This window comes from Triticum aestivum, chromosome 6B, assembly GCF_018294505.1.
Source record: "Triticum aestivum cultivar Chinese Spring chromosome 6B, IWGSC CS RefSeq v2.1, whole genome shotgun sequence".
NCBI lineage: Eukaryota > Viridiplantae > Streptophyta > Magnoliopsida > Poales > Poaceae > Triticum > Triticum aestivum.
Genome location: NC_057810.1, coordinates 259,086,216 through 259,107,652, shown reverse-complemented (window position 1 = coordinate 259,107,652; position 21,437 = coordinate 259,086,216).

Sequence of the window (21,437 nt, the reverse complement as noted above, 5' to 3'; positions counted from 1 at the left end):
GTGGTTGCGCATGTAAGGTTGGGACAGTCGACAAATCTTAAATCTAATCCATTTTCGAAAACCACACGCACTTGCCTCGGTACACCACTTCGTCATCAAGTGGTTACCCATCTCATCATCTCCCTCGGGCATAAGTGGCACCCGACGGGGTTTTCGAAAAGTCTTTTGAAAATACTTTGTCTCCTTCATCATGCATATACCCGTCCCTTTTTGCGTAACATCTACTTTAGCATCCTATCTACTCCCGCAGGCATAACCCTCATAAGAAGGTAGGATCATGCACAATGCAAGTATCAACGAGGAAGTAACGGTGGCAAACCACCCCATGTGGTCATCACAGTATCATGTCTCCGATGCAAGCAAAAAGTGCTATATAACATGCATAAAAAGGGTTTCATAGACATGGTCAAAGGGCTGCTTGCCTTGGTCTTCAAGTTCTTCAAATCCTTCTCCTTCTTCTTCTTCAGCAACTTCGTCTAATACGGGATCTAATCGTCGCAAGAAAATAACGAGAAAATAAGGCAATCGTAAAACAGAAAAACCAAAGTGCTCAGAAAAATGTCAACTTCTTTTTGATAAATACTAGGGGGAATCTAAGAAGGGGAAAATTACTAGTTATGGATTTGGAGTTGTGGAATAGGATAAATGGATTTACAAATGTATATTTAAATGCTTCAAATCACATTTAAATATTTACAGTGAATAAAAGTTTGTTGGATTTGAATGAAAGTTGCACCATTAAATAGGTTGCAATATTTCAGGAATTTAGGAGTTGGAATTAATTTATTTGGACAAATATTCAACTCAGTGGAATTTTTGGAAAATTCATAGAAAAAGAAAAGGAAAATGGCCCTGTGCCACTGGGCCAGAAAGGCCACAGTGCAGCAGGCCCAGAGGGAAAAGAGGCCCAGGCGAGCCAACGCGCGGGCGCCAGGTTTTTAAACTTGACGGGCGGAGCCCAACTGCCAGTAGGAGAGAGAGGGGGCGAGAGAGAGGTAAGGATGACAGGCGGGGCCCACCTGTCATCCCTAACCCTGCGATAGAGGGCCGGCAAGCTCACCGACGATGTTTGCGGGCACGGCGGGGTGAGCTGATGGCACCGTTGGACTCCTCGTCGTGTCGCCGTTCGGGTGGTGCCCGAGTTGGCCGGAGGGGAGCAGTGGTTCGCCGGCGACGAGGTTCACGGTGGAGGAGCGTCGGGCATCGACGGTTCTGGCTGTTTCCAGTTGCAAAAGAAGCGGGGGAGAAAGGGGAAATGATCAGGGGTGCTCGGGGGTTCCAGATCGAGGTAGAGGAGGAGCGGGGAGGCATGTACCTCGCGAACTCTGGCGAGCCGAAGCGGCGGAGCTCGAGCTCGATCTCGAGCTCGGGCGGCTCTGGAGAGGAACTGGGGGTGCAGGAGGATTATTTGGTGGTGCAGAGGGCGAGTGGTAAGGAGAGGAGAGCTCGGGGAGGTCTTATATAGCCGGGCTAGGGCTTGCCGTGGACCCATGCGCCAGCGAGGTCGTTGTCGTTGCCGTGGGTCACGAGGGCGCGCGTGGGCGTGTTTGGGGTGCTCGTGGGGTTGGTCTAGGGCGAGGGGAGAGAAGAGAGGGAAAGCAGGGGGGCCAGGGCACCACGCATGTGAGCGCGCTCACTGGTGCGCTCGGGCGGCCAGCGCGCGTGCGAGCTGGGGCGAGAGGAGGGAGAAGGGGGAGGGGGACAGAGGCGTGGCGTGCTGTGGATGTCGAGGAGCATCGGCTGGCGTGAGGGGGAGAGCCGAGGTGGCCGGAGGTGCTTGGCAGGGGGCGGCTACAGTGCGGAGCGCACTGTAGCGCGCTCCAGAGCGTGCAAATGGCCGGCATGCCATTTTTTGGCAAAGTGGGCACGTCCAAGCATGTCTGGTAGCTCTAAGGATGATTAAAGAATGGGGGAGGGGCATTGGATGCCCTAGGTGGCCACTGGACTGAGGAGGGAGGTGAGAAAGGAGAAGAATGCTGCTGTCCAGAAGGGTAAATGGGGATGTTTCACCCTTCAATCATTGAGTTGAGGCCAGGGAAGAGTTACTGGAGGTGCAAGGGAACTCTGAGGGGCTGTGGTAAAAAGTTGAGCTCAAGGAGAATAGTGTTAGTGGTCAAAAAGGTGATTTTTGAGAAGTGGCATAAGGTGTTTGATAATGGTTTGGGCCAGCAGATGATTTCCAAATGCCATGAGACTCCACAGGGTGAAATGACACATATAATTAGGGCCTTCCACCAATTTGGAGCTTATTTGGGCAAAGTTGCCAATGCAACTTTTGTAAACCCTAGAAATTAGCAGAAATGAATTTGTGTAGATCTAGTTGAGCAAATCACTTCTCCTTGATGCACCACTTTGTGTAGTGGCCTCATTTGGTCATGTGAACATGCTCACAAAAGTTGAGAGCAAAATGAGAAAGTTGACAATGTAAAGTTGTTCAAATTTGATTCTGGACAGAGAGGGTTTTGGGGCACTTTGATCAAGATATCATTTTCTCCAACTTATGCCACGTGGTCTAGATACATAATTAGACCATTGGAGCATGTGCACCAAGTTTGAGAATATTTGGACGTGTTTGGCAATGTAGAGTTGCTCAAACTTCAAAATGGACAGAAATGGTTTTGAGGGGATTTGATGATGTTATCTTGTTCTCCAAGACATGAGACTTGTCAAGATCATCAAACATGTCATATGTGACATGCTAGAATTTTCTTGGAATTGTTGGGGCATATTTCCTTTGTAAATATTTCAAAAGCTTGAAATATCCAGAAAGGGTTTTTGAGGGATTTGACCAATATTTTGAACATGACCATGTGTTGAAACTCTTATATATGGACAATATATGTCCACTGAGTTTCCCTAAATTCTCGCAAATATTTTTGAAGTATTAAAATAATTTTAACCCATTAAAGACCATTTCCGTCCTAAAGAAAAAGCCTTTAAACAGAATAGGAAAATAACTTTTAAAATTATATTTTTGTGGTTTATGGAAGTCCTATGTCTAATAGGTTTCAAATATACTCTTTGAAATATTTTTCATACCCCAAATCAAGTACGTGCAGTGCAAACCTCAATTCAGGGGGTTTTGGAAAACTAATTTTTTGAAAAAAAAACTTTTTGGCCAAATTATTTTTGTAAGAAAATACTATATTGCTCTATACACATGGCATGATCATTGGGTAGAAGTTTTGGATCAAGGAAAGGAAGTATAGAAGGTGATGCTATGTTGACTTTTAAGAGCACTTGAAAACACAAAGAGAAAACCAACTAGAAAAAGTCAAATAATGCAAAAGTTTTTGTCAAACCACCCTTATCATGATTTATCATCTTAAATGTTGTGCCATGAAAATCAGGGTGTGACAGACCTACCCCCCTTACAAGAATCTCGTCCCCGAGATTCCCAAACTAGGCGCGGGAAGGAGTATGGAAACTTGGATTCGGGGTAGCCTCCACATCCTCATACTGCTTTTGTTTCCGAGTGGTGCTTCATTGAACCTTGAGGTACTTGATGGTGTAGCTTCGTGTATAATGTTCTGCTTGATCCAGGTTGTCAATGGGTGGTTTGCGGTAGGTCAGGTTGGGCTAGGGGTCGATGGCTCGATGATCAACGTCCTTGTTAGTGACCGGGCTAGCTCGGAACCACTTCTGGAGTTGTGTTATGTGGAAAACATTGCGCATAGTGGGTAACTTAGGTGGTGACTCTAGCTGGTAGTTGTCTTCCCTTCGTCTTGGAATGATCTCGGAGGGGCCGGTAAATCTTGGTGTGAGCTTCCTTTTGGAAATGCTTGGTTCCTGCGAGAGAAGTGGTTTGCAGATATGTACGGTCTTTGACGAGGAAGTTCACTTCTTGAGGGTGGTGGTTGGTATAGTTCTTCCTCCTTGACATGGCGGTCTTCAGATGTTCCTTAACCAGCTGAACGACTCTCCTTCCATTTTCGGTTAGACAAGTATGTCGCCAAGTAAAGACGACAACTAACTTGTCCAAGTACTCCATGAAGTCTATGGGGTACATAAAGTAGGCTGGGGTATTGGTGGTGGTCATGGTTGAGTACTGGCCAAGGTCTTCTCGATCTAGAGCCAAAGCCTGTGGGCATGATCTGACCATGTTGTGGTTTGGTGGGGCTTAAGAGTTTCAAGGGTTCTAGTGTGCGGGTGAACGTTTATCGTCTCATCCTTAAGCACAGTTTCTGAGACGCCAATAGTTCTACCTAGTCTTCACATCATATTACCAAAAGAATCATCTCATATAGGTCAACTCCAATCATCACTCATGTTATTCATATGTTCATGGCTCCCGAGAGGGGTTCTAACAAAATCATACATTTCAACTATACCCAAGCTCATATGCATGGATATCCCTAAAAATCCATGGGTAGAGCATACAAGCTTCCAATGTCAAACATAGTGCATCTTTATCCTAAGGAAACACGTCGTATGCCACTCCAAGATCCTGTTTTCTTCCTATGAATCAACTCCAACAACCCATTAACTTCCATTAATCACTACAATCCAATGTATATGGTGTTCCACACGATCTTATAATGTCCTATAATCCCCAAATACCTGAAAGAGCCTCCTTACTATAGTCAGTCCACCAATTCCCATTATTGTGATCAAGTAAACTCCAAGATCAAGCTCATACGGATTCCTAAATAAACTTCGACATTTAACCCAATCTCCTAGTTTATCATCCACCGAGAAACATGGTATCATAATTGAGATCATCAGTATAAATCCAATTTAATCCGAACCATGTCGACTTACTCAGCATCTAGACTCCATTAGGGTCACCTATTTAATCCAAATGTCATGGTCAGCTATCTTCTATCAATATCTCCTGGCTAAGTCAAATCCTTATACCTTCAAGAATTTCATCGTGCGATCATAATTGTCCTACAAAATCCAATTTACTCCATGGGTAATGAATGCTATGCTACTCTATTAACACGATCCCACCAAGTTCATGAAAACCTCATAATCCACCAGGAAGTCTCGGATAATTCCTCAAGGTCTCTGATATAAACTCATCAAGTCATTTGTCCTATTTCAATATCCTCGAATAGGTCTACCCTATGGCATTGTCAGTTCTGGTGCTATCTTAGGATGATAATGTGCTCGTTCACTATGTCCACTAGTTCCATAATGAACCAGTGCAAGGTTACGGAGGCTTAGCTGGTTCTCTTGCAATTTTGTGGGTTAAGCACTTGGTTAGGGATTTGAGCTGGGTTATCTCATGAAGTCTCAAAGGGTCTAGGGATGGGTTTCTAATCTTGAAAGGTAAACATAACTCTACTGGGTTGCTCTTGGTCGAGGAGGCTACAGCAAAATCTCCTGTGCTAGTTGGTCGCCGAAGTAGAATCCTTGGTGTACCTTGCCTTGCCGGTCTTCAATTGAGGAGAGAGGGATGAGAGGGAAAAGCATCATAGATGGGGGAATGCTTAAAGGGGGTTCTATAGTGCAGGTGCAAACAAACAAGTGCCAAAAGACCACACACAATTTCATTAAGATAAGATAGGTGATATAGTTGCGTACATGCTGCCTAAGGCAAAAGTGCAACTTATATCAAAACACAAACATATAAGAACAAGCAACACTCAACATGGTTTCATTTGAACCATCATATGGACTCGACTGCGCATAGGGGGTATACGACTCATCCTACCCTAGGGGTCCTCGGATTCAGTAGTCGTGCTTGCTTCATCACTTTGAGAGAAAGGCGTTCGGCCTTCAGCTTCTAGGTGCCAATGGACATGCGACAGTCGGCTGCTTGTTGGGACACATCCTATTAATATGCCCGAGTTCACCACACCCGTGACATGTGACGGAAGCAAAAGGGTTGCTATTCAGTCTTGGGTATTGTCGTCGGGGGCCTGACGATGACCCTCTACGAGGCGGATATGGAACTCCATTCCTATGCCTTTTGCGTGGGGTTTGGTTGCGAGCTTTCTGAAGTTCCTTGATTTGTTGCTCCTGATTAAAAATGTGGGCTTCTAGGGCAGTGATTTGCTGTTCTTGCTCGACCACCTTCTTCTTCCCGAGGCAGTGGAGGTGCAGAAGTGAAGGGAGATTTTGGCGAGCCTTGAGAAATGCTTCAGTAACGTGGCGTAGAAGGTAGTCTCCTGCATTGACGAAACGGATCTGGTACTTGAGGGTTGGATCCTCGTCTTCTGGGGAAATCATCACTTGAGTCGGAGCTCCAAATCCGCTCTTGCCAGGCAGGTAGCGGGTGGCATGTTCTTCTTTCATTTCTGGAAGGAGGTCTCGAAGACGGAGGAGAGCTTCGTATGCCACTTGCTGAATGGCTAGGTCTCTTGTCGGCATAGGTGGTCCAACGAAGAACCACCCCTGAGGTGAGGTCTTGGCAGGCACAAAAACCTTGGCGTAGAACTCCTTCTCGAACACATCATTTTCTAGTTCGTGCAGGGTGTATATGGGCAGCAAGGGATAGTGGCATTGTTGGAGGCAATCTCTTAGGAGTGATGGAAATCCTGTCGTAAGGAGTCTCAAGGGGGCGACGACCATCTACAAAGGTTGAATGGGAGAGGTTAATAAGGGAAAATATATTTTGGGTTGGGTAAGCTTTAGAAAAGAAGAGAAGTTTAGATGGTCTCAAGCTAACTAATGTCCATGCTAACTAAGGCTTCCTATAGTCAGGATGGCTCTGATACCAGCTCTGTGGGGACCCCGACTCATAAGTTGTGATCACCGAATGCACGTGTACAATGATCCCAGATATCAATGCTCACTGAACACACAGAAGCTGAATAACAAGAGTCTTACATCCATACATACCGTCTTACACAAATTATGACCATTATGGTCAAGTCTTACATAGATAAATACACAGGGGCTGAATACCAAATAAGCTTAAGTAGCGGAAATCTTTGTTGATAAATAGAACCCATGCCATCTTCCTTAACCCTACAGGCATTCTGACTGGGAAGCGTCCTAGTTCGCATGTTCGTCCCCAAAGAACTCTTCTTCGAACTCCTGTTCTTCCATGCCTGGCCAATTAAATAACTAGTGGCAAGCCAATGAGTACTTTGAATGTACTCGCAAGCAACCCATGATTGGAACAAGGCACAATAATGCAATGATACAGCACTAAGTAGGTAATTAGCAAAAAGCTAGTTTTGAGTGCAATGACATGTTCAGCAACTTGTAAGACATGCATCAGGAGAATACAAGTAACCATGAGGACAGGTTGCAGATATCAACATAAATAGTGTGGGCATCAACCCAACTCAATCATGTCAAGTCCCTTGAGTTGACCCAAGTAGTTCTCCACAATTATCCAAACACACACATTGGTTTGTGAAGTTCTGGACGTAGTTTAAGCAGCACCGCCCAACTGTCCTTGACCGTGGACACGGCTATTCGAATAGTTTTACACTCTGCAGAGGTTGCACACTTTACCCACCGGATCTGGGGAACTTCCGTGTCATCCACGACCCGCGATACCTCAAGTACCCGGGGTAAGCACCCGATCACTATCTTTCCCTAGACGACACTAACAAGGAGTCCATTCGTTGTTCCGTATCCTCACGATGTACATCATACGAGACTCACTCGAGATCGTAACATCTGAGAGGGGACACAACGGTGTATCAGGTGCCCTGTGAAAACAGTCATGGCCGCCCTACCTGGCACGACCCCGTCCCGAGAGAGCACCAACTCTCCCCCGTCACTAGTAATGCGGGCTCCAAGCTAGTATCGGCCTAGGTAATCAATAATGCCCTTTCCCATAAAAGGGTAGAGTGGTTGCGCATGTAAGGTTGGGACAGTCGACAAATCTTAAATCTAATCCGTTTTCGAAAACAACACGCACTTGCCTCGGTACACCACTTTGTCATCAAGTGGTTACCCATCTCATCATCTCCCTCGGGCATAAGTGGCACCCGAAGGGGTTTTCGAAAAGTCTTTTGAAAATACTTTGTCTCCTTCATCATGCATATACCCGTCCCTTTTTGCGTAGAGTTTACTTTAGCATCCTATCTACTCCCACCGGCATAACCCTTATAAGAAGGTAGGGTCATGCACAATGCAAGTATCAACGAGGAAGTAACGGTGGCAAACCACCCCATGTGGTCATCACAGTATCATGTCTCCGATGCAAGCAAAAAGTGCTATATAACATGCATAAAAAGGGTTTCATAGACATGATCAAAGGGCTGCTTGCCTTGGTCTTCAAGTTCTTCAAATCCTTCTCCTTCTTCTTCTTCAGCAACTTCGTCTAATACGGGATCTAATCGTCGCAAGAAAAATAAGGCAATCATAAAACAGAAAAACCAAAGTGCTTAGAAAAATGTCAACTTATTTTTGATAAATACTAGAGGCAAAGCTAAGAAGGGGAAAATTATTAGTTATGGATTTGGAGTTGTGGAATAGGATAAATGGATTTACAAATGTATATTTAAATGCTTAAATCACATTTAAATATTTACAGTGAATAAAAGTTTGTTGGATTTGAATGAAAGTTGCACCATTAAATAGGTTGCAATATTTCAGGAATTTAGGAGTTGGAATTAATTTGTTTGGACAAATATTCAACTCAGTGGAATTTTTGGAAAATTCATAGAAAAAGAAAAGGAAAAATGGCCCTGTGCCACTGGGCTATAAAGGCCACAGTGCAGCAGGCCCAGAGGGAATAGAGGCCCAGGAGAGCCAGCGCGCGGGCGCTAGGTTTTTAAACCTGACGGGCGGAGCCCAACTGCCAGTAGGAGAGAGAGGGGGCGAGAGAGAGGTGAGGATGACAGGCGGGTCCCACCTGTCATCTCTAACCCTATGACAGAGGGCCGGCGAGCTCACCAGCGACGTTTGCGGGCACGGCGGGGTGAGCTTATGGCACCTTTGGACTCCTCGTCGTGTCGCCGTTCGGGTGGTGCCCGAGTTGGCCGGAGGGGAGCAGTTGTTCGCCGGCGACGAGGTTCGCGGCGGAGGAGCGTCGGGCATCGATGGTTCCGGCCGTTTCCGGCTGCAAAAGAAGCAGGGGAGAAAGGGGAAATGATCAGGGGTTCTCGGGGGTTCCAGATCGAGGTAGAGGAGGAGCAGGGGAGGTATGTACCTCGCAAACTCCGGCGAGCCGAAGCGGCAGAGCTCGAGCTCGATCTCGAGCTCGGGTGGCTCTGGAGAGGAACTGGGGTGCAGGAGGATTATTTGGTGGTGCAGAGGGCGAGTGGTGAGGAGAGGAGAGCTCGGGGAGGTCTTATATAGCCGGGCCAGGGCTTGCCGTGGACCCATGCGCCGGCGAGGTCGTTGTCGTTGCCGTGGGTCACGGGGGCGCGCGTGGGCATGTCTGGGGTGCTCGTGGGGTTGGTCTAGGGCGAGGGGAGAGAAGAGAGGGAAAGCAGGGGGGCAGGGCACCGCGCGTGTGAGTGCGCTCACTGGTGCGCTCGGGCGGCCAGCGCGCGTGCGAGCTGGGGCGAGAGGAGGGAGAAGGGGGAGGGGGACAGAGGCGTGGCGTGCTGCGGATGTCGAGGAGCATCGGCTGGCGTGAGGGGGAGAGCCGAGGTGGCCGGAGGTGCTTGGCAGGGGCGGCTACAGTGTGGGAGCGCACTGTAGCGTGCTCCAGAGCGTGCAAATGGCCGGCATGCCATTGTTTGGCAAAGTGGGCACGGCCAAGCATGTCTGGTAGCTCTAGGGAGGAGTAAAGAATGGGGGAGGGGCATTGGATGCCCTGAGTGGCACTGGAGTGAGGAGGGAGGTGAGAAAGAAGAAGAATGCTGCTGTCCAGAAGGGTAAATGAGGATGTTTCACCCTTCAATCATTGAGTTGAGGCCAGGGAAGAGTTACTGGAGGTGCAAGGGAACTCTGAGGGGCTGTGGTAAAAAGTTGAGCTCAAGGAGAATAGTGTTAGTTGTCAAAAAGGTGATTTTTGAAAAGTGGCAGAAGGTGTTTGATAATGATTTGGGCCAGCAGATGATTTCCAAATTCCATGAGACTCCACAGGGTGAAATGACACATATAATTAGGGCCTTCCACCAATTTGGAGCTTATTTGGGCAAAGTTGCCAATGCAACTTTTGTAAACCCTAGAAATTAGCAGAAATGAATTTGTGTAGATCTAGTTGAGCAAATCACTTCTCCTTAATGCACCACTTGGTGTAGTGGCCTCATTTGGTCATGTGAACATGCTCACAAAAGTTGAGAGCAAAATGAGAAAGTTGACAATGTAAAGTTGTTCAAATTTGATTCTGGACAGAGAGGGTTTTGGGGCACTTTGATCAATATATCATTTTCTCCAACTTATGCCACGTGGTCTAGATACATAATTAGACCATTGGAGCATGTGCACCAAGTTTGAGAACATTTGGACATGTTTGGCAATGTAGAGTTGCTCAAACTTCAAAATGGACAGAAATGGTTTTGAGGGGATTTGATGATGTTATCTTGTTCTCCAAGACATGAGACTTGTCAAGATCATCAAACATGTCATATGTGACATGCTAGAATTTTCTTGGAATTGTTGGGGCATATTTCCTTTGTAAATATTTCAAAAGCTTGAAATATCCAGAAAGGGGTTTTGAGGGATTTGACCAATATTTTGAACATGACCATGTGTTTAAACTCTTATATATGGACAATATATGTCCACTGAGTTTCCCTAAATTCTCACAAATATTTTTGAAGTATTAAAATAATTTTAACCTATTAAAGACCATTTCTGGCCTAAAGAAAAAGCCTTTAAACAGAATAGGAAAATAACTTTTTAAATTATATTTTTGTGGTTTATGGAAGTCCTATGTCTAATAGGTTTCAAATATACTCTTTGAAATATTTTTCACACCCCAAATCAAGTACTTGCAGTGCAAACCTCAATTCAGGGGTTTTTGGAAAACTAATTTTTTGAAAAAAAACTTTTTGGCCAAATTATTTTGTCAGAAAATACTATATTGCTCTATACACATGGCATGATCATTGAGCAGAAGTTTTGGATCAAGGAAAGGAAGTATAGAAGGTGATGCTATGTTGACTTTTAAGAGAACTTGAAAACATAGAGAGAAAACCAACTCAAAAAAAATTCAAATAATGCAAAAGTTTTTGTCAAACCATACTTATCATGATTTATCATCTTAAATGTTGTGCCATGAAAATCAGCGTGTGACAGCATTACTAATAGTGTGCTTAGGCGAGGACAGCATCACTAATTTTCGGATGGTTTTAGCAATAGAGTACGAAGCTTACTTCTATTTTTCACGACCATGTGTTTCACAGTGCCATAGTTTTCCGTCAATTATTATGTTTTTTGCTTGCAAAAAATTACCTACCAATATATTCACAATTTTTTTACTTGCTCGATTGCAATGTGATGAGAGTTCCTATGTGACGCGTGACGGCTAGGAATCGAACTCAGGACTGCCTACTTGTGCTCGCTTGCTACTAGCCACTACGATGGAAGAGCTTAGTTGACCAATGTAAGAACTAATGAAAGTATAAGACTTAACACTGTTTGAAATAACCCTTTATCGTTTCCCAAAATTTAATTAAATTTTTGAACGTACGATTTTGTTTTGACAAAGCAAAAAATTTTGGTATATCCTAAAAATTTCACGTTTTTATTTTCCAAACAAATTTGAAAGCACAAACATTTTTTGAATACGTGAACAAAAATTTGAAATCCAAAACATTTTTTGAAATTTTTGAACAAATTTTGTAAAAGGCGAACATTTTTAATAAAAATGCAATGTTTTATTTGAAAAAAATCCTGGCATTTGTTGGAAAAGCAAACAAATTTCAAATAATTTGAACATTTTTTTATTTTCCAAACATTTTTTCTATTTCGAGAAATAATATTTAAAACTTCCAAACAATTTTTGGAAACGCAAACAAAATTTGAACATTTTTATGAAAAAAGCAGGACAAAATAAAAAAACAAATAGAGAAACAAAAAAAGAAAAAGATAACAAGAAAAAACAAAGAAAAGGAAACATAAGAAGGAAAAAAGAAAAAGAAGAAAAAGAAGGAAAAAAACTGAACAAGAAAAAATCCTGGTTCAGAAACCTTTTAGAAGTTTCCCAAAACCAGAAAACACCGGTTGGAAACCTCTAGAAGGTTGCCAAAACCGGGGACGTTGAAACGCTTAAATGGGCCAGCCTAGAACGATCGCTCGAGTTCCCCTATGCGATACCTCGACAGCTTGATGCAATATGCGTCCAATAGGAAATTCCCAATGTGATTACCCAAGTAGGGCCGGCTCTGGTGTATGGCCAGAGGGGTGACGGCCCAGGACCCAGGCCGGAGGGGGGCCCATCATATAATACACTTATATAGTATAGCCCAGTAAAACGTTTGTAAGGGAAAAAATTAAGAGAGGAAAGAAAATGAGATGGCTAGGCCCATCAGATAGCTAGGAACCCAAGTCACGGCCGCACTTACATGTGAAACAAGGAAAAAAATCCTATTTGGCGTTGCAGGCATCCGTTACAGTGCAATTTGCAAACGGGCGCGTGCAGCAGTCTAAGCTGGGCCGACCCATTCTGTATTATTATTGTTTTGCAGAAATGTTAAAAAGGGGGAATTCCCTATTGGACGCACATTGCGTCAAACTGTCGACGGATCGCATAGGGGATATGACTAGCGAGCGATTTTCGGCCGGCCCTGTAGCATCTACAGGTTCCGGTTTTGGGAACCTTCTAGAGTGTTCCCAGCCGGTTCTTACTGGTTTTAGGAACCATCTAGAAAGTTCCTGAACCGTTTTTTTTCATTTTTTTTTACTCTTTCCGTCTTTCTTCTTCCTTTTTCCGGTTCTTTTTTCTTTTCTTTTCATTACTTTTTGTTTTCTTTAGTTTTCCTTTCAAGTTAATTTCTCTTTTCAACAAATTTTCTTTGGTTGTTTTTTTTATTTCTTTTTCTTATCTTCTCCCTATTTCAAACTTTTTTCAAAATATTTAAGTTTTGTTTATGTTCCTAAAAAATGTTTAGTTTTCGAAAATATGTTCTCAAAGTTAAAAAATTGTTCAAAACTTTCAAAATTCGGTAAATGTACCGGATTTCATGTTTTTGTTCATGTATTAAATAAACATGCTTCCAAATTTATTCAGAATTTTTCAAAAAAATTCTACGTTTCAAAATTTGCTCTCAAGATTCAAAAAATGTTCATGCTTTAAAGAATTGTCCGTGCTTCGAAATTTGTTCTCCGTTTTGAAATTAGTTCTCAAGTTTCAAAAAATGTTCGTGCTTTAAAAAATTGTTCACAAATTCCAGAACATTCTTGTTTTCAAATAATGTTCAGTTTTCAAAAAAATGTTCTCAAAATTCCAAAAATTTCTCATTACACAAAAAAGTTCAAAAATTTAGAAATTCAGAAAATGTACCGGATTTCAATTTTTTGATCAGCTATTCAAAAAAAAATCACGCTTCCAAATTTGTTCGGGATTTTTCAAAATTGTTCTCCATTTCAAGATTTGTTCACAAAATTCAAAAAAATGTTCATGCTTTAAAAAAATTGTGCTTCGAAATTAGTTCTCCAAATTTGTACACAAATTCAAAACAATCCCCTTCTGAAAATTCGTTCAGAAATTTGAAAATTGTTCGGAGTTTTTAGAAAATGTCCCTGTTGTTCAAGATTTGTTCACAAATTCATAAAATGTTCCTATTTTAAAAAAATACGTTCACAAAGTCAAAAATGTTCACTGTTTCTCAAACTTGTTGGTGATTGTCATAAATTGATTGGTATTAAAAAAGGTTCCTGTTTTTCATGATTTGTTCGGAAATTCAAAAAATGTTAATGCTTTAAATTTCATTCACAAATTCAAATATTTTTCACATTTTGTAAAAAGGTTCCTGTTTTTCATAATTTGCACACATCTTCAAAAATCAATCCCATTTTACCAATTTGATTTAAAATTCCAAAAAAATGCACAACTTCTCAAACTCGTGCATGCTTGGTGAAAACGTTCATCGTTTATAAAAATGTTTATTTAGTATTTTCAAGAAATGACTAAAAAAAGAAAATAACCCGTTAAGGCGATTTATCTAGTGTTAAAGCACTTGTGTTGCCTTTGTACTACTAAGAGTAGTAAGCCGCAGAGGCTAGCTAGTGACGCTCTTCTTTTTTCTTACTACTAGCAAATTTGCCCGTGCGTTGCAACGGGAGAAAAACTATTAGATTTTTTGGAGGGTAAAACTATTAGATTATAAAGGTGTGATAGAATAAAAAAGTCTGAATCAAATGCCCGGATGAGATAAGGACTTTTAAAATGTCATTTTCACAAACTATATCCGAGTGATGTCATGATGAGATAAGGTATTTTTAAAAGTCATTTAAAAAAATGTGATGGTCTTATCACGACTTGATCTCCTAAGGCGCCACAACGAAAAAAATTCACTGAGCAAACTACATTGATGGACACTGTCTGAGCTAGACCGATGAATGATGTGTCTCACCCTGACCTAGCGTAATGCTGTTTCTCATAATTAGTATTATGAATATGTTTTGAATAATATTATTTTAGAAAGCATGAACATTTCTCATTTCATGACATTTATTTGAAATCGTGATCTTTTTTGTAAAACATGAACAATTTTTTGAAATCGTGATCATTTTATGATTTTTCAAATGTTTTTTGAATTCACAAACAATTTATGATTTCAAAAAAAATTAACTCACAGCTTTTTAAAACTTGGTTCTTTTATAAATCAAAAATTAATTTTAAAAAGGAAAAAGTAAAACAAAAAAGAGAAAAACAAAATAGGAAAAAAAAGGAGAAAAGCGATAGTCCTGGGGGTCGAACCCTGGTCTCCAGGGCGCGCGGCAGCAATCAAAGCCACTGCACCGCTGGGACGATACTGTTATTTCTACGTAGTGACTTCTAGTAACGTGAACCCGAGCGCGATTTTGAAATAAAAGCGAACCGTTTTTTCAACTTACGGGTGGCATAGTGGGTAATTTATGCCAACTTCGGGGGTAATTCTAATGACGGACGACCAGAAACCCAATTTGCTTTATTATTAGGTAGAGATAGAGATTTTTTACACTGCGCGTAGCTCGTGCGGGGCTGGCCCAGTCGGAGTACTGCGTATGCGAAGCTCCGACCTCTTGCCGCGTAATGCGGCGTACAAGAGGTCCCGACGCTCGCTGCGTCGAGGTGTTGAGGCTTCGCACATAGGCAAGCGACGAGCGATCAAGATGGGCCGGCCCAATTACAAGATTGGCACAGAGGCGAGCGACTAGCGATCAAGATGGGCCAGCCCAATTACGAGATCGCGCAGGCGCTACATCGTCTGGTTTTGGGAACCTTCTGGAGGATTCTTGAACGGTCTTGGGAACCTTCTGGAAGGTTCTTAAACCGGGTTTTCACTGGTTTTTTCTGTTTGCTTTTTCTATGTTGTTTCTTCTTTTTTTCTTCTTTTTTTATGCTTTTATATTTCAATTTCTTTTTCTTCTCTTTTTATTTTCTTTTCTGTCTTAGGAATTTTAAATTCTTTTCTAAAATTCTAAAAATGTTCAGAAGTTCAAAAATGTTCTTGCTATTATTTTTCTCATCAATTCATAAAATGTTCTTTAGTTTCTAAAAAATGTTCCCATATTATTAAATATGTTTGCTTTTCATAAAAAAGTCTATAAGTTTACAAAATATTCACGTTTCAAATTATGTTTGGGAGTTTCAAAAAATCTTTCCATTTCAGAATTTAATTCAAAAAAATGTTCATGTTTTCAAATTTTGTTGCGAGTTTCCATAAATATTTCCATTTAAAGAAATGTTCGTAAATTGCAAAAATTCTTCATATTTCAACTTTTGTTCCAGAGTTTCAAAAAATGTATGCAAGTTTTAAAAACTGTTCATGTGTACAAGTTATATTCAAGAGTTTCAAAAATTGTTCCCATTTGAAAAATGTTTGGGTTTTCAAAAAAAACTTTCACATTTTATATTTTTGCGAGATTTTACAAAAATGTTCCCGTTTCCGAAAATTGTTGGCATATTTTGAATTGTTAAGTTTTTTCAAATTTTATTCACAATTTTTGTAAGTGTTCGCTGTGTCATACAACCTTCACATTTTTTCTCAAAAATAGTGCTTTGTGTACAAATTTTGAAAAACAAGAACATATATCTCGGAACTTTTGATTAAAACAAAAAAAACAAGAACACTTTTTTAACTTCAGAACATTTTTGGAAATTTTGAAATTCAGCAGACAAAATGTTTCTATATTTGAAAAAATGTTCATCTTTCAAAAAATGTTCATAAATTCAAAAAATCCTATTTCAAAATATATTCTTGGTTTTTAAAAAATGTTCGCCTTTCAAAATATGTTCATAACTTAAAAAATGTTACGCTTTTCGATTTTTGTTCACAATTTCCATTAATGATCATAATGTTCGCTTTTTCTATATTTTGTTCAGAGTTTCGATTTTTTGTTCACAGATGCAAAAAAATGTTCGTGTTTGTCAAAAAAAAATGTTCCCGTTTTTCAAAATTTGTTCACAAATTCGCACTTTCTTTCCATTTCAAAATTTAGTTACAAATCCAGAAATTAGTCAATTTTTTCAATACTTGTTCGTGTATTTTGAAAATTGTTTGGAATTTCTTTTATAAGTATTCAGATTTTTATTCAAATGTTTGGAAAAATAGATTTTTTACCTGTCGGTATTTTTCGTGCTAAAAGATTTCGTGTTGCATATATAACTGTAGATTGCTGCGCTCTAACCACTACGCCATCCCGCTTCTAGTTTTCTAAGTTAATTCGCTCCTACGTTTTATTTCATTTCTTCTGGTCCGCGAAACCTTTCCAAACCGGTTTTCCCCGGTTTGCGGTTTAGTTTACAGACGGTTTATTCGTTTTTACTTTTTTCAGTGCGTGATTTTTTAAAAGAATATCATGTTTTTTTAAAATCGATGAAAGTTATTCACAGAATTGATGAACTTTTTCTGAATTCGGTGAACTTTTTTTTTTAAATTTGATGAACACTTTTTCAGATTACATGAACTTTTTTCAAAATCAATGAACTTTTTCTGATTTTGATGAACTTTTTTTTTCAAATTCGATGAACTTTTTTCATATTACATGACCTTTTTTCAAAAGTGATGAATTGTTTTTCAAATTCGACGAACTTTTTTCAGATTACATGAACTATTTTCAAATTTGATGAACTTTTTTTTTCAAAATCGATGAACTTTTCCTAATTCGACAAACTTTTCTTAAAAATCGATGAGCTTTTTTTCAGATTACATGAACTTTTTTTGAAATCGATGAACTTTTTTTCAAAATCGATGAACTTTTTCTAATTCGACAAACTTTTTTAAAAAATCGATGAGCCTTTTTCATATTCAATGAACTTTTTTCTAATTTGATGAACTTTTATTCTAATTGATGAACTTTTGTTTCAAAATTGATATACCTTTTTTTAAAAATCAATGGATTTTTTTCGTTAAAAATCGACTTCTCCAAAAAAAATCGAATGGTTCAAAAATCTAAGCGGTATTGCGTAATAAATAGTGCAGATCTTATGGTTCTTAAAACTTTCAGGGTCTCTCGATCAGTAGTGTTTAAATGTTGTAGTGGCTAGCTGTACAAATCCTTTAATACAGCGGTGCGAGTTCGTGTACTGGTACTACTTTATTTTTTGCGGCGTTTTTTCGCGAGACAGCTCTGTGCGCCCATAGGCCGGCCCAGTAGGCGTTCCTGTGGGTGCCGGTTCGCTTACGTGGCGTCGAACGTGACGAATAGCGGCGCTAGCCGCTGTGTGCAGTAGTACGGTAACCGAGCAGTACATTATACTCCCTCTGTAAACTAATATAAGAGCGTTTAGATAACTAAAGTAGTGATCTAAACGCTCTTATATTACTTTACGGAGGGAGTACATATGTTAGCGCTGGACAATACGTATCCTGTATCCATGTTCCTGATCCATCCATTCATCCATCCATCCCAATATTAGTAGTTTCTTTATTACCTATTCAATTATTCATTCACGATTCATCCCACAAAGTTACAAATTTTTGATGTACAATTTTCTAATTCAATCTTTCATCATATGTATTCAACCATCCTAATTTTTTGTCATTCTGTGTACATCTCTAGAGTTCTGATCATCCCATCTATAAATTTATAATTCTTTGTATACTTTTTACTTCATAATTTTAGGACATTAGCCAACGATCATCTATATTTTTTTGTCATTTTGTGTACATGTCTAATTTTATTTTGTCATTTTTTTAGTATTTCTGTCGTAATATGGCATTATTTAACAATTATTTATAGTCAAATTTTAAACTAAAGATGTGTGATTTAAAATTTATTTTTGATATCATGTAAATAAAGTTGTGTATATATACATGTTTATGTATCACACATATACATACATATATATGGTCTTAGGACTTACCGCCCCATGTTGTTGAGTTTGCCTAAAGCTTCCCGAAACATAGGCCCGGTACCCAAGATATTAATTAAGGCGCGCTTTTGAACGGACGTCATGGCATGACATGGACGAGTGTGAAGATTAGAACATTGAAAAATCAAAGGACGTGTACTGCCCAGCCTTCGACAGCGGCGTGTAAGCACCAGGAGTGAGTTAGGGCATGAGCAATTCATAATCCACGCCAGCCAAGAGAGGTGAGACCACCGTTTAACTTAATAGCCATTTAGCGCATCGACGTGAGCCAATTTTTCTTACCCATTCTTTATGTATCCGTCTGTGCGTGGCCGAGGTCCCTTTCCTTCCCTCTGTCCTCGTCTTTTCATCTCGCTTCTACTTTTTCTCTTAGAGAGACCGACTCCTCTACAGGATCCGTGATACCTGTGGAGCACTAGCCGAAGCACCACTGTGGCATTCGAGGCCTGCAGAGCAGTAGGTTGAGGCAAAGCTTTGGCCATGCCATTAGTGTTGGGGAACGCGACAATTTTAAAAAATTTCTTACGATCACGCAAGATCTATCTAGGAGATGCATAGCAATGAGAGGGAAGAGTGTGTCCACGTACCCTCATAGATCGAAAGCGGAAGCGTTTAGTAACGTGGTTGATGTAGTCGAACTTCTTCGTGATCCAACCGATCCAAGTACCGAACGTACGGCACCTCCGCGTTCAGCACATGTTCAGCTCGATGACGTCCCTCATGCTCTTGATCCTGTTGAGGACGAGGGTGAGTTCCGTCAGCACGACGGCGTGACGACGGTGATGATGATGTTACCGGCGCAGGGCTTCGCCTAAGCACTACGATGGTATGATCGAGGTGTATAACTGTGAAGGGGGCACCACACACGGTTAAGAGAAACTTTTGTGTTCTAGGGTGCCCCTAGCCCCCGTATATAAAGGAGGGAGGGGGAGGCCGGATAGCCCTAGGAGGCGCGTCCAAGAGGAGTCCTACTAGGACTACTAGTCTTAGTAGGATTCTCCTACAAGGAAGAGGGGGGGAAGGAAGGAGAGGAAGAGGGAGTAGGAAGGGGGGGCCCTTTCCCTTGTCCAATTCGGAATGCAAGGGGGGGCTGCCCAGGCTGCCCTCCTCTCTCTCCACTATGGCCCATGGTGGCCCATTAGTTCCTCCAGGGGGTTCCGGTAACCCCTTTCGGCACTCCATTTTTACCCGAAACCATCCGGAACACTTCCGGTGTCCGAATAACATGGTCCAATATATCAATCTTTATGTCTCAACCATTTTGAGACTCCTCGTCACGTCCGTGATCTCACGAACAAGCTTCGGTCATCAAAACACATAAGTGTACATGCATCTGGCTACCAGATCAATGCGCCCCTTGTGTTGCGTGGAGGAGGAAGGCTCTTTCCATGCCTTAGTGGCGCGCCCTCATGCTAGAGATATTTGGATCAACATGCGTACTAGATGGCCCCTACCTGGCGATGAGGTTTTGATCGATAACGGAAAGGAATGGCTGCTACATCTTTTGTCGAGATGTTCCGATGATACACGGGACATGATCATTATGATCTACTGGCGTATATGGCAATGCGGTCAGATCAAACACATGGTAAGGAGGTGCCTCCAGTTCATGTTACGGTCGATTTTTTGGACAGGTACTATCAATCTATCAAGTTGGCTGGCCGGTTCTCAACTGATGAAATTATCAAAGGGAAGATGCCATCTTCGGCTATCCCTCCCATGCTTGAGAAGACGGCGCCTCTGACCGAGCCGTGGCCAAATCCTACTCCAGGGCATGTTGCTCTTTCCGTGGACGGGTCGTTCAATGGCTCCGACGGATCGGCCGCCGTTGGGATGGTGCTACGGGACAACATCAGACATATCATCTTCTCTGTGTACCGGGTGATATTCCACTGTAATGACGCTTTGGAGGCCGAAATACATGTGATAATGCAGGGCATGGCTTTAGCTATCCAACATTCTACACTCCCAGTTGTCGTTCAGTCAGACTCGATGGAAGCACTCTCTTGCTTGTTGAACAAGGAACTGGAGCGTTCGACGTATGGGCACTTGGTTGGAGAGATCAAGGAGTTAATGTGTAATAGGGAGTTTTATCCTCAGAAAATTCATCGTAGTCAAAATAGAGTTGCAGATCGTTTGGCCAACTATAGCCGTACGGAGAGTACAACTGATGTATGGTTAACCTCGGCTCCACTTTGTATAGAGGAGTTGTGGCCTCTTGATTGTAACACTATTAGCCAGTAATAAAAATCCTTTACCCTGCAAAAAAAAAAAACTGTCGGGCGCTACACAAAAGATCAGCTGGGTGAAATACTTTCACCAACAGTCCAATTCGTGATATACTTTTATCTCAAAGTCATATTTGTCAATTTTCCCGCACGCACGGTCCAGGGAACTCTCCCGCTCCATCCAGCCTTGGTCTCATTGCCTGCCATGCCATGGCATCCGCCGTTATGTTCCTCCATGCAAGTACCTAAATATTTCCTTTGTTTTCCCCGGTCCAGGAAAGCTGCTGCTGGCGGCGGACACTGTGCCCAGTCTAGCGAAACAAAGGCACGTGGGAAGCTTAGTGTAGGAAGGCGGCGTTCGCCTGTGTTGGCTCGATTGTGTTGTCCGAACTTGTACGACTACCCTCGTACTACATAGACACAGAGGAGATGTCGACATGACATGAGCAGTGCTGGAGCCGATGTCACACGATGGAAAGATCATTGATCTGGTGGCTTATACGATCTTTGCAATACGTGCGGTTGGAGGAGAAGACGAGCTGCGCGAGCATGGCCGCGAGCACGCCCAGCGCAGGGCCACGAGCCTTGCTTCGGCCACGCCTCCTTTGATCCCCATCGGTGCTTGCTCGGGTCTCACGGACTACGGGTTGGCGCAACTAGGCACGTGATCGCTGGCTGCGAGGGTGTGACAGCCTGAGATGACGGACGCTTCAGATGTCTTTGATTTATTTTTGTTATCCCTGTGTGATTTAATTGTTTGTCGCAGTCATACATTGCATCATCCACATTGTATCGCAATTTATTGTTGTCATTTTTTTCTCCAAAACTTGCATCCGTATGTACTTTTCGGTTCTTCCCATTTGGTTCTTCCCATTGTCGTC